Raw genomic sequence first — 14,794 nt, forward strand, 5'->3', positions numbered from 1 at the left:
CTCCCACCATTCTCCCATTTTTGCCTTCCTGCTCTCAAATTTCCCAATATCAGGGAATCCAAACTTTTGGGCACCTAGGCCCTCCACTTCCACTGATGCCTAACCCTTTACCCCATTCCCCTCCTCCAATTACTATGAGAGTGTGCTCCCACCATCCTCTCATTCCCACCTCCCTGCTCTTGCAATTCCCCAACACTAGGGAATCCAAACTTTCATGTTCTAAGGCTGTCCACTTCCACTGATGCCTGGCAAAGCCACACTCAACTACCTATACAGGTGGAGCCATGAGTTCCCTCCCTCCCTTTGTGTTCTTGGGCTGGAGATTTTCGAATGGCTACTCCAGCTTGTTTCTTAGGACCATTTGCTTGAAAAATTGTTTTCCAGCCTTTTACTCTAAGGTAGAGTCCGTCTTTGCACTGAGGTGGGTTTCCTGTATGCAGCAAAATGCTGGGTCCCATTTATGTATCCAGTCGATTATCCTATGTCTTTTAATTGGGGAACTGAGTCCATTGATGTTAAGAGATATTAAGGAACAGTGATTGTTGTCTCCTGTTATTTTTGTTATTAGAGCTGAAGTTATCTTTGCGTGGCTATCTTCTTTTGGATTTGTTAAAAGAGGATTACTTTCTTGTGTTTTTTGGGGTATAATTTCCCTCCTTGTATTGGAGCTTTCCTGATATTATCCTTTGTAGTGCTCAGTTTGTGGAAAGATATTTTGTAAATTTGATTTTGTCATGGAATATCTTGATTTCTCCATCTATGTTAATTGAGAGTTTTGCTGGGTATAGTAACCTGGGCTGGCATTTGTGTTCTCTTAGGGTCTGTATGACATTTGTCCAGCATCTTCTAGCTTTTATAGTATCTGGTGAGAAGTCTGGTGTATTTCTGATAGGTCTGCCTTTATATGTTACTTGGCCTTTCTCCCTTACTGCATTTAATATTCTTTCTTTCTTTTGTGCACTTGGTGTTTTGATTATTATGTGACGGGAGGTATTTCTTTTCTGGTCTAGTCTATTTGGCATTCTATAGGCTTCTTGTATGTTTATGGGCATCTCTTTCTTTAGATTAGGGAAGTTTTCTTCTATAATTTTGTTGAAGATATTTATTGGCCCTTTAAGTTGGGAATCTTCACTCTCATCTATACCTATTATTCTTAGGTTTGGTCTCCTCATTGTGTCCTGGATTTCCTGGATATTTTGTGTTAAGAACTTTTTGCATTCTGCATTTTCTTTGACAGTTGTGTTGATATTTTCTATGGTATCTTCTGCACCTGAGGTTCTCTTTTCTATCTCTTGTATTCTGTTGGTGATGCTTGTGTCTATGACTCCTGATTTCTTTCCTAGGTTTTCTATCTCCAGCGCATTCTCCCTTTGTGATTTCTTGATTGTTTCTACTTCCACTTTTATGTCCTGGATGGTTTCGTTCAATTCCTTCACCTGTTTGGTTGTGTTCTCTTATAATTCTTTAAGGGATTTTTGTGTTTCCTCTTTAAGGGCTTCTTCCTGTTTACGTGTGTTCTCAGATTCTTTGAGAGTGTTATTTATGTCCTTCTTAAAGTCTTCTATCATCATCATTAGAAGTGATTTTAAATCTGAATCTTGCTTTTCTGGTGATATGGGGAATCCAGGACTTTCTAGTATGGGAGAACTAGGTTCTAATGATACCAAGTACCCTGTGTTACTGATGCTTATGTTCTTGTGCTTGCCTTTTGCCATTTGTATATCCTTAGTGCTACCTGCCCTGTCCCTTACTGGAGCCTGTCTTTCCTATTATCTTGGTTGTATCAGAACTCTGTGGGGTGGGTGTAACTACTGGAGTAAGCGCTGGGGCCCAAAATCTGCTCAGTGCTCAAGTGCAGACAGGATGCTGCCCAGGTTAGAGCTCTGGGAGCCCTGTGCCCTCTGGGTTCTTAGATATTGGGCACAGAGCTGCCACCCAAGATCTGCTCAGTGCTCTGGCCCAGACAGGAAGGAACCAGTGCTCTGGACCGGGGGAGTAACTTCCTGGGTCTTTGTGGGTCCCAGACACTCCCTGTTTGGGGTGAACATTGCTGTCTGCTTACCTAAGATACTGCCCGGGTTAGAGTTCCTGGGAGCCCCACTTCCTCTGGGTTCTGTGTGATTGAGGGCAGAGCTGCCGTCTTGGATCTGCTCAGTTCCTGGGCCCAGACCGGAAGAAGGGTTGATAACTTCTATATCCATGATTGAAATTTAATCAGACCTTTAGTGAACTCGTGGGAAAGAAAAGAAAGAAAAGGGTATACAGAGTTAATTCATAGACTATTGCTTTGAGAGAAATAGCTAGTATTATTTCATTAAATATAAAGTTCTAAACAAATAATAAGCATTTAAAAAAGCTAGTCATCCTTTATATTTTGACACTACATACTGCAACTTTGATGAACTGATATGTATTGATATGTGTATACAAGAAAGTGTGTGTGCGTGTTCCTTACATAACATATATGTTCAGTTAAATGCAAGCAGACAATATTTTATTTCTTCTTCCTTAACCTGGAATCTTTTTCCCTTCATATTGGTCTTGTCTGATTGCTGTGGCTAGGATTCTGGAACTACATTTAATGGAGTTAGTCAGAATAGTCATCTCTCTATTATTTGTAGTCTTAGAGGAACTATTTTTATCATATTCAGTAAAATATTAATTGTGCATTTGTTATATGTGATTTTCATTGTGTTGAGGTACATTTCTTTCATATCTTAGATATAAAAATATAATTCATAATAAATACTACAAAAATTTAACCAAAAATGAACATCTATACGCTGAAATCTATAAAATTCTTGTAAAAAATATTAACACAAGCAAAGAAATGGAAAGATTTTCTTTGTTTATGGATTAGAAGGTTTTTATTTTTCAAATATCTATACTGCCCAGACCGATTCATAGATTGAGGGAAATCTCTCAAATTCTAATGATGTTTTCTAAAAAATACAAAACCAATTCTACAATTCACATCGACTCACAAAAGACATCAAATTGTCATGATGACCCTGAGTAGAATGAACAAAGGTGGAAATATCCAATTACCTTGTTTAAGAATCTATTGCAAAGCTGTAAGTAATCAAATAGTATATAGGATTGGCATAAAAATGCACATGATGACTAGTGGTCCAGAAAAGATTGTTGAGATAAAAGCATGTATGGTCAATTGGACTTCAACAATGGTCCAAGGGTAAGAAACAGGAAAGGGCAGTCTCTTTGATGAATGGGATCATAAAGTTTAATGTCTAAATGTCGAAGAGTGGAATTGGAATGCCTTATCATAACATTCACCAACATAAACTCAAAATGGATTAGACACTTACAGTCAGATTGGAAAACTGTCAACATGAGTTCTAAAGCTATGTTGTAACTTGGATAAAAAATGTCTTGCTAGTGTTATTTTGAAGATTATGATTCTGAAAGTAGAGATAACTTGAGTGAATATTTGCAAATGGGACTGTCTCAGTAAAAATGCTTCTGGCCTATAGCTGTCTCTTTAGAAGTTTGCCAGAGCCTGACATACAGAGGCAGATGGATGCTCACAGCTAACCATTGAACTAATCATGGGGTTCCCAATGGAAGAGTTAAGAGAGAAGACTGAATGAGCTGAAAGGGTTTGAAGCCCCATGGGGAGAGCAACAATACTAATCAGCCAGGGCTCCCAGGGTCTTAAACCAGCAGCCTGGGAACACAAAGGGAGGGACCCATGACTCCAGCTGTATAAATAGGGAGGATGGCCTTGTCAGGCATAGGTGGGAGAGGCTGGATGCCCCAGTGTGGGGAAATTCAAAAGTGGGGAGGTGGGAGTAGATGGGCAGGTGGGGGTACATTTTCATAGAAGCAGAATAAGGGGGGATGGGATAGGGGGTTACTGGGTGGAGGGGAAATGGGAAAAGGGGATAACATCTGAAATGTAAACAAAATATTCAATAAAAAAATACCTGTGGCCAATAAGGAAACAGCAGAGCCAAGAAGAAATCTCAAGTATAGGAGATAACATTTGCAAATTATAGAGATAATTAGTTAGCATGTGAAACATAGAAGGAACACAAGATCATGAAAACAACTTGACGTGGCTAATGATTTAGCTATTTCTCAGATGGCATAAAACTGGTTAAGTTTGTAGAAATAAAACACAAAATCATGAGTAATGACAGAAATATAAACTAAAACTATATTGAACTATCACTTCACACCTGCTATAATGACTATTTTTTTCAAGGAGATGAAATGAAAATATTGGCAACAATATACAGGAAAAGGATAGATTGTGAACTGTTGAGGAAATCTAAGTTAGCAAGACCATTGTGAAAGCAACATGGAGGGTGCTCAAGCAACAACCAAAACTAACATGTCACACACAATAGCAGCTATAGCAGGTAAGGAAGTTCTTCTAGTGATGTTCTACCCACAGACACAATGTGACCACTCACCTTCATACAAAACTACTATATCAGAGCTATGGAAGTCACTTTATAAAGAACAAATTTATTAAAGTAAGAGGTCTGCAATATCCTACCCTCAAGTCCAAGGATCTACATGAGAGATGTGCCTTTCCTTGGGGAAGAGAGGAAACTAGGTCCAGTTTAAAACCTGAAACCAACTATCAGGGCTGTACATAGAAAACAGGTGTCAGATAAACTGTCATAACTTCTCAACACAAGCTAATACTGAAACAGAAAATAACCGAGACTGTCTTAGCCATGTAGACTATTTTTTTTTTTTTTTTTTTTTTTTTTTTTTTTTTTTTTTTGGTATGGGGCCAGATTTTTCTTGATGTGGAGCAGAAATAAAAGCCAAGACAGGGCCAAGTTCTAAATATCAATGCTAGGCTTGCTCTAGTGACAACAGTAACAGATGAAAGAATAAATGTTCCACACTTAAACAAGAACTCAAAGATGGAGCTCTAGACCTGTACTGGAATCAGGTAGAGTCCAGCATGCTGGTGGAGCAGATGACTTTAGGTTTTCTTAGTCATTGCTAGATTTGGAGAGATTTAGGAAATGTCTACCCCCATTCTCCTAATCTAAGATGTACAAATTCAGGTCTAATTTAGCTTAGGATCAGCCTTGGTGGCCAAAGCAATGTTGGTATCATTCATGCCTCAATCTAGGAAGCAAAGTTATTGTCAGCCTATTGCTTACAAATAAAAATCCAGACTTTTTCTAATATCAAACAAATAGTTTCTATCCTACTTCTATAGACTGATGTTTTGACATATATTCATCATCACCAGGTAAGACATGGACCATAGTGCACCCTTGAAATGGTTCTTACAGCTATATACCCTAGAAAGTCTGAGATTCAGATATCTTCCAGTTTATTATTGGCCTAGGCGGCCAAGGGACTATCTTTACTGGCAATGCTGCAACTCAGGAAACACAGACTGAAGCAAGACCTCATTTACCTGAGGGTAGTAGTAATAACAATGTTGCTCTGGAATTTAGTGCCAAGTTTCTGACCAGAACCTAAAAGCTCTTGTCCCCTAATACCCATCTCAGATCAAGCCTCTATAAAAGTCTTGATTCTAAAATGTGAGAAAGTCCTGTTTTTCTGATAGCTATTCTATTCTTATCTGTGACTGGTTGCAGTAGTCTACCCTACCTGTGCATACCCCATAATACTTTTATTTTAATATTCTACCATTGCCCTGGTGATATAGGCTATAATCTCAGGGTGCAGCTTTGCAGTGTTGTAGCTAAAGATGTGACCTGTGAAACTGGGTCAGTTGTTCAAGGATGACTTCAGAGGGAAATATCCTGTAATGCTCAGCTGCAAATCAGTAACTACAGTCATAGAACTGAGATCCTATATTTATCATAGGCACAGACACAGTGCCTGGCTGCAGACCAGTAACTGTGGATAAGGTACCAAGATCTGTCATCGCCACATGAAAAGGGTTGGAGGAATAGGGAACCCTGTGTAGGTATACTCTGGGTTTTTAAAACAAACCTGGACTTTGATTACTCTGTGGCATTAAAACAATTAAAACACACCAATACTGGATGCCTACCTGTCCTTGTCTTAGAGCTCTATATGATGGTGGAATAGTGGAAGTGACTCCAATCTTAGAGAAAATAAATAACCATTTGGAATTTCTCGTAAGACAGGCTTGAACAAAGCAAGGTTATGAAAACTAAAATAAATGCATAATGCTTCTATGTCCAAATGATGCCAGAGACCAACAAGCAGTCACAGCTTTCAAAATCCCATGATCTCAACTAACAGTAAAAATATACATGAAAGTTTGGTGCTAGAGTGATGACTCTGTAGTTAAGAAAATGTGTTTCTTCACAGGAGATCTCCTTTGTGTTCCCAGCACCCATGTGGTAGCTAACAACTATTTGTAACTTTAATTCCAGGGGACCCGAAGACAACTTTCTCTAGCATCCAAGGGGACTACACATGATGAAAAGATGTGCATGCAGACAAAATATTCACAGTTTTAAAGTGGCTTATAGGCTGTGGTCCAGCTAGTTTAATGGTGGTTGTCTGCTGATGAAAAGTCTAAGAATCCAATAATTATTCAGTGCATAAGGCTGTATGTCTCAGCTGGTCGTCAGTATTCACCAAAATCCCAAAGAAGTAGGCTCTAATAGCAGTGAAGAAATACCTCAGCAGCAGCAGAATATATAAACTTTCCAGTGAGAATGATGGCAGGGAGAAAAAAGCAAAAGAAATATTTCTTCCATGTCCTTTATATAGGCTTCGATGAGTAGATGTGTCCCAGATTTAGGGTATGTATTCCAATCAATAAAATTTCCTCAGAGGACTGCCCACCTGCTTGTTATTTTTTTTAAGTTAGTTCCAGATGCAAAATAGCAACCAATACATCACAATAACCAAATATCCATCACAATAACCAAAATAACTCTTGATTAGAAAATTTAGTGACCTAATTTGAGCAAACTCACTGAGCTTCGTGAAAGCACAAGGAAATAATTTAACAATTTTGCTAGGAAACAACATAGAGACAAAAGCAGTTAAATACTGGGTGGAGGTGATTCTGGGGAGGAGTTGAGGGGAAAGGAATAAATATGACCAAAATACACTATATGAAATTCTCAAGGAATTAATACAACTAGAATCTAACAAACAAATCTTCAAGCTTCAGAGACTTAGTGAAATTTAAAAGGTGACAGAAGGAACCAATAGTGAGAAATTAAAACAGAGGAAGCAACAGGTGATCTTGAATGTCAGGATGCTTGAAAGTATACATTTTCAGGAGAAATAATGGAAAAAGTTCAAAGAGAAATTGGAGAGGTCTACTGTTACTTTGGAGGAGCATTAAAGGAGCAGCTATGAGGTATTACTGGAGTTCTAGAAAGGAAGAACCCTTCTTCAAGATGTACAAAAGAAAACTTCAAGAACACAAAAACAGCCAGGCAGTGGTGGTACATGCCTTTAATCCCAGCACTTGGGAGGCAGAGGCAGGCAGATTTCTGAGTTCAAGGCCAGCCTGGTCTACAGAGTGAGTTCCAGGACAGCCAAGGCTACACAGAGAAACCCTGTCTTGGAAAAAAATTTTAAAAAGGGAAAAAAAGAACATAAAAACATAACCATTTATGGTCAGAAAGCTAAAGGTCGTCAGTCAAATTTAAGTCTACTAAATATATTCCAATACATATATAAAGCACACTATTGAAAGAATATATATATTGGTTTAGTATTTTTTCCTTGCTGTGATAACATTATGACCGAAAGCAACTTGAAGAGTTAAGGGTTTGTTTCATTTTATAATTTGTAGCCAATCATGATGGTAAGTCAGTTGAAAACTCAAGAACCAGAAGGCAGAAATTGAAACAGACGCCATGGAGGAAATTTGCTTACTGGTTTGCTTTCCAGAATCATTTTCAGCCAAGACTTAACCAAGAACCATCTGCCCAGATATGGCAGTATTCTCAGTGGGTTAGGCCCTTCTCTCTCAATTAGCGGTGAAGAAACTGTACTACAAGCAAACTCATAGGCTAATCTGATGGAGGCAATACTTTGGTTGAGGTTTCTTGTTCCTAGGTGACTTGAGTTTTGTTGACAAAAACTAACCAGCAAAAAAAAAAAAAAATGATTCTTGAGGCAATAAAAAAACCAAAGTAATGTACATTTGATAGGTTTTTAATTCACGTGGTAGCAAAAAGCTAGGGAAACACCCCATGAGAGTTTGTGTACTGAAGCAGAACCTTGTCAACCATGAACACTCTGCCTGCAAACCTTAGACACAGAGAAGAAAAAAAGACATTCACAGAGAAACCCAGGGATGAGAGACTGTGTCTACATTAGAAATGCTACAGGGAGTTCTTAGATTGAAAGAGATGTTAATGGGTAAGAAAAAAATCAGAAGGCTATAAAATTCACCATTGAATGTACCATACAGACAAACTTAGAACACAGTAACATTGGAAACATAGTGTATAAACCATACAGGCATGTATTTTCTTAACATGAGAACAACAGTACTTATGACCCATATGTAAGTTATTTAAATCATTACATTTGAATTGAAGAAAATAGTTTAATTTTTCTCAGAAATGAGTTTTTGAAAATGATGGCCTTTTATTCTAGAATCTACACTATTTTCTTCAAAATTAGAGTGAAACATTTCCTTAAGATACATTAAATGTATAATATGTATTAATTAGGTATCAGATAGCCACTTTTAGTTTACATAGATCTGCTAATTTCATGATGGGTCTTTTATTTCCAAATATTTGCATCTGCATTATACAATACATGAAAATGTATATTTTTTTCTGTTGGAAATGTTTAGAATATGAAAGATTCTATCTAAGACACTCTCAGAAACCTGCTCACATCTGACTAGTAAAGCAGTGGCATACATTATTTGTGGCTCCTGCTAGGATTCTGTTCTTGACTGGCACTTACCACTTGCTTGTCTATATATTACTTAAAGCATACACTACCCAGTTTCTTCAAGGAAAGGCAAGGAGATCTGCAGAATTCCTGTTGCTCCACTCTAAAACCATGTTATTCTTCCCTGATCAGTAAACTCCACACAGGAATTGCAGAGAACTGGAGATTTGGGTCTTCAGTCTCTCACAGTTCAGACAAGAGCCAGAGATTCTCTTCTCTTTGGGACTCAATGTTGTCAGCTTTCTGGAGCCATTTCTTAGATCAGCTATTTGGTCAAGAATAAATAGATGAGAAATGATGGAAGCAGATTTTTACATCTTTTCTCTTTTGAACAAGCATTTTGGCTTGCCGACTCCTATCTTTATGTGCAAGGAGGGAAGTGTGTAATGCAGATATTGTGCTTCTAATGCTTGCTTGACATAATTTTTTCAGCAAAGTTGGAACAAAGAAAAAGGAGATATACAACCAAAACAAGTTCAAAAACTGGAATTATATTATGCTTAAGTAGTCTATGAGAGACTATCTGTTCTCTGAAGAGGAAACATATATTCCTAATTATTTGCTGTCTGTAAAGATACAATTAGTCAAAATTAAACAACAGAATATGCAAATATACATAAAATCAAGTGTACCAAAAGTGGTATGATTGAAACAGATACATGCCAACAACATATTGCATAATGTTAAAAATCTGTAGTAACTTTAAGTTAATTTGAATAAAAGTTCATTTATTTTAATTTTTGTTGCTACCCACGTCCAACCCACGGAATAAGGCAATGGCAACCGTGTTCTTCTTCAAGTGGTTTATTCAGCTATCCCTATACAGCATGCTTCCTCTCTCTCCTTCTCTTCTCCTCTCTCTCTCTCCCCAGCTCCTGCAGCCCCTTATAAGCATTGCCTTGATCCCATCAGCAGCTGTCACGAAGTCACTGATTGGCCACTCTCAATGACTGGAGGTGGGGTGATCAGGTAACCACACCTCTCAGTGCATACAACTCCATATATGGAGTTGTCTTTTCTCTCAAGCAATGCCTATGCCAATCGCCACCTTGTAATGGTGAGAGCGGAGCCGCTTCCAACAAATTTTAGCAGTATTCACTTTTCTTCCCATTGATACTATCAATATGGACCTAATGATGGAGAAAAGTGGGAAACACGTTCTTTTCTATGTATATACCTCTCATAATAGATATACATAAGGTTTTTTTTCTTAAGAATGTCCCAAATATATTTTCATTTCTATTTTCTTATTTTTTACTACTTGAATTTAAACTTTTGAATTTCTATATTGGCATTGTAATAATTTCAAGCTACAAAGTCTGTATGGATTTTAACTTTCTAGTTTCAAAATTGTTATTCTAAAATCTTAGATGATGACAATGGTTCATTATATGTGTAATGCTTTTTTCTTTTTTTATTGAATATTTTATTTATTTACATTTCAGATATCATTCTCTTTTCCCATTTCCCCTCCCTAGAAATCCCCTATTCCCTCCACCCTCCTCCTTTTTGCTTTTCTACCATTTTAATTACATGCAAGTATTAAAGTCAGTTCTAGGTTGAAGAACTAGACTATCTGTGTTTATTGTCCTGCTTGTTCCTTGACCATGTGTAATGCTTCTTACAGGGAGTCTCCTATATCACATGGACAGCTAATGATGGTATATATGTAAATGTTAGCATACAGACTTGTTTCACAATAAAGCCATTTTGTGAAATTCACAATCACACAAACTTAACCTTCTTTATCTAATTTTGATCAGAAGTTTCACATCCTTAGGCTTAGTGACTATCTAGCCATATGTTGAATTTAAAGAATCATGGGTAATTTAAAGAAGTTACTTGATTATAGCATCTTCATTCTAGCCTACCATAGTTTAGATAAAACCACTGGTACATATTTGCCCATTTTGTACAATTGTCACCTCTGAATGTGTTTTAAAAGCGATCTAGACTTCAACTTTGGCTATATCTTTGATCTCTTCTTTTTCACATTTTCTTCCCCACAACTACTGCTTTGTAGTTTTATAATATTGAAGTGTCTATTTACATATGAATGTACACTGCTGTTCCATGTTTCTAAACATATGTTCACTTTACTCCTCTTGCTTACAATGGATGTTCAAGAAAAGGGTTCACTGTTTCAAATAATACCTTCTCTAACTTATCAGTTACTGTTTTTCTGAGAAAGATTATTAAGACATTATCAACAATATAATTTTTGGTTTCAGACCTCATGAAATTACACTTTTGTGACTAGTTTCTTCTTCAAATGACATCTTTTTAGAAGGAGAGGGTAACACTCTCATGTATCTTCTACACTATGTAATACACAATAAATTATTAAAAACACATTTTCTGCTAAGTGAATATTCTTCAATATTGCACAAAACTTGGAGACATTTGAAGAATAATGGCTAACTAGCCACTTTAATGCCCCCATTCAGTTAATATGCCACTGAAATAGTATCTAAGCACTATTCTAGTCACTAGGGCCAGAGTCATAACGCAATGATCATTGCTGTGGCATTCATAGATGTTAAATATTGAATAGAAAAATGTACAACTGAAAAAAATTAAAACTATAACAAAGCCAATTGAAATTGGACAAATCAATATTTATTGGACATGAAAGCCTTTCCTTGAAGAATAAATCTCATAGTATCAGAGGGAGCATAGCAAGCTGCCAATGAAGAAAAAACGCAATATTTCTATGTAGCCTAAATACAATGACAACAACCAATATGGCAAGATATTTAAAATAGTGGAATATTGGCACTTACCTGCCTAGTTCCCTCAAAATACATGTCTGGTTCTGTAAACTTAGGCAACTACTCATAACTGGTAAGGTCATGGAACCAAGAAGAGACCACACTATTGCTACTTTCCTAAGCTAAATCTCTAACTGTATTGAAAATACTTATTACTATATTCTTAGATAAGTATGGCTCTCACCCCAGTATCAAATAAGCTTCTTTTTATAAGAGATCATTGCAAAAGGTCACAAGTGGTCTGAAGGCAAAGAACAACTGGCAATGAGTAGCCATTTCCAGTTAATACATTTATTATAAACCCCTACATCTGAATCTTAGATAATATCATGGAAGGTAGAAAGAGAATAAGAGCCAGAAGACTAGAAATTCATAGTGAGATAATGTCTTCTTAAAAACAAAAATAAGAGAGTGGGCAAGGGTCTAAAGGACAATATAGTTTTACAAAAAGTTGTGGGGAGGACTGTAAGCTAAATGGATTAATGTGTTCAGGTCTATTGTAGTAAATTCTCAAAGAATGCCTTAAAAAGTTATTTTAAAAATTGTATAAATGACTGCCACAGAGAGATGTAGAAGGAGGCCACATAATTTTGTGAAGACAGCTAAGCCATATTAGCTGAGACGTAATATATAATTGCATTGCCCAACACTACTATAACAGTGATTTTTTTTCTATAACTAGACCCAGTTAGTGCACAACGAGCAAATATCAGTGTGTCCCCTTTGATTTCAGTTATGACAGTCTCCTGGAACAAGTTGCATGCTCCTGGGAACACAAGTGAACAGAGGTGGTGAAATTGTCTTTAAAGTAAAGAATTTGCCTATACTGCAAATGCAAATATTTGCCTGATTCATGTTGGTTTCTTACTCCTGTATGTTTCTCCATCTACTCCAGCATAGCTTCTAAAACCCTTGAAGGCAACTGGAAAAACAAAATTTGAAACTCTACTAAACCATTAATTAATTACTCACCTCTGTTTTCCATTTCTTTGCTTAAATTTTGTACTGTTATTATAGAGTCCATTTAAAACATTTCTATTCAATGTAATTGCCTGTGTATTCCCTTAAGAATAACAATAGCTACTCATGTTATTGGTATAAGGGCCTCGCTGTGGCTATATTTTGTACAACTGAAGTTTTTGTTGTTGTTTGTTTGTGCATATTTTTATTTTGCTTAGCTAATTTCCTTCTTAGAAACCACACCTTAAATTCTGATTTAAAACAGATATTGTAGACAGCAAAATAATTTAACAAAATAAACATTTATATCTATGTTTTGTATTGTAAAGTAATGGATCATTTGTTACACATGCCCTCCCTTAATCTGATCTACTGTCTATTAAAGAAAGAGAGGAAGAGAGTCAAGAGCCACTTCGAGCTAGTTTAGTCAAACAAAGAGATTGAATGCCTCCTTATGTTTTAGAACCATTTCTTAATTTTTATGTTCTTGAACCCATATAAATGACTGAGTGAAGCAGTTTGGTGTGACATTTAAACCAATATCTGCAGACCAGAGTGACCTATTGGAAGAATTTTTTTTTTTTGGATATTTTATTTATTTACATTTCAGAGGTCATCCCCTTCCCCACCCCATAAACCCTCTACCCAATCCCTTCTCCTCCTGTTTGCTTTTATACCATTTTAATTACATGCAAGTATTAACATCAGTTCTAGTTTGAGGAATTAGCAATACAATAGATGCAAATAGTCAAGAAACAAGCAAGACAATAAACACAAATAGTCAAAGAACAAGCAAGGCAATAAAAAAAAGTTCCATGAACACTCCCATGATCACTGTTTCTAAGGGTTTATCAGAATGACCAAAATGTCTGAGCCTACTTCCCTGTCCTAGCCCAAAGTCATTTTCATACCTGAAGCCTACTTTCTTGTTGTAGCCTAAAATTTAGATTTTTGCCTGAAATTACTTCTTTATTCTAACCTAGGACTTATATTCCTGCCTGAAATTACTTCTTTGTTCTAGCCTAATATCAGATTCCTGCCTGAAGCCCATTTCATTGTCCTTGGCCAATGTCAGATTCTTGCCAAGCAGCTACAAAAGGTCTCCACATCTCCCCCCCTTTTATTTCATAATCAAAACTGAGCCTGTCATAGGTCATTCTGACAAGAATGACTTCCTTACCATAGTGGAATATGCATTATCAAAAACAATGCACTTTTCTGTCTTAGGTTGGTAAGACTCTGTACAGACAGGAATAAAAGTATTACCAGGATAAAAAGGGCTGTTGTGATCAAGCTATATATGCCATTCTTGATGCTTGACAAAATGGAAATTCTGCCCTCAAGCCATGGATAATTTTATCAGCATTATCTGCAGCATCAAAGCTCAGCAGAGCAACATTTTTTAAATTAATAATCTCACTATGCAAAGTTAAAGCAGCCAGAGAGATTAGAATTATGCCAAATACCATGCAAGTGTTCTTAAACTTTTTCCTAATTAAAATTTACCACTGTAAATTTTAGAATTAATATGAATCCAGTGGTATTTGGCATGACACTCAAGATGGCTCCTTACTCTTGAACTCTGAACCTCCTTCCAATACTTTGAATAGGATAAAGAGCATCAATCAGATGTTCCAAATTCTTATCGAAATCCTCATGTATACTAAGCACATTAGTAACATTATTTTTGCTAAAATGTTAACAAAATAGCTGTCTTAACATCTTGTGTTTGAAGCAGTGGTGCTAGTAATTAATCTAATTAAAGCTGCTATACCAGCAATAATCAAGCCCACTACCCTCTTGCTTCTGCTTCAAGTCTAACTCACTTCTTCCAGTACTTCAAAGCTTTTTTTTCCCAGAAAACCAAGGTTCTGTAATACTCAGGGCAATAAGGCAAAAGCTGGTTGATAGGCCACCTTAACAGAAATGCCAGGTTTCAACATACTAACACAATTAGAAAGTATACAATCAATGCAACATATAATAAATACTATAGAAGAAACAAAAGTAATTTTAACTTGACAATTAAAAGAGCCTTAACACATGCACTAACACTTGTTTGAAATCCAAATCCTGTCCCAACTTTATCTCTTGCATACATAACATCATAGAGAACTATAGCTAACTTCTAAATATGTCTCTTAAATGTCCAGATCTAACCTTCCAAATGAAGACTGTTATTTCCAATATTG

The sequence above is a fragment of the Arvicanthis niloticus genome, chromosome 14 (assembly GCF_011762505.2).
Source record: "Arvicanthis niloticus isolate mArvNil1 chromosome 14, mArvNil1.pat.X, whole genome shotgun sequence".
NCBI lineage: Eukaryota > Metazoa > Chordata > Mammalia > Rodentia > Muridae > Arvicanthis > Arvicanthis niloticus.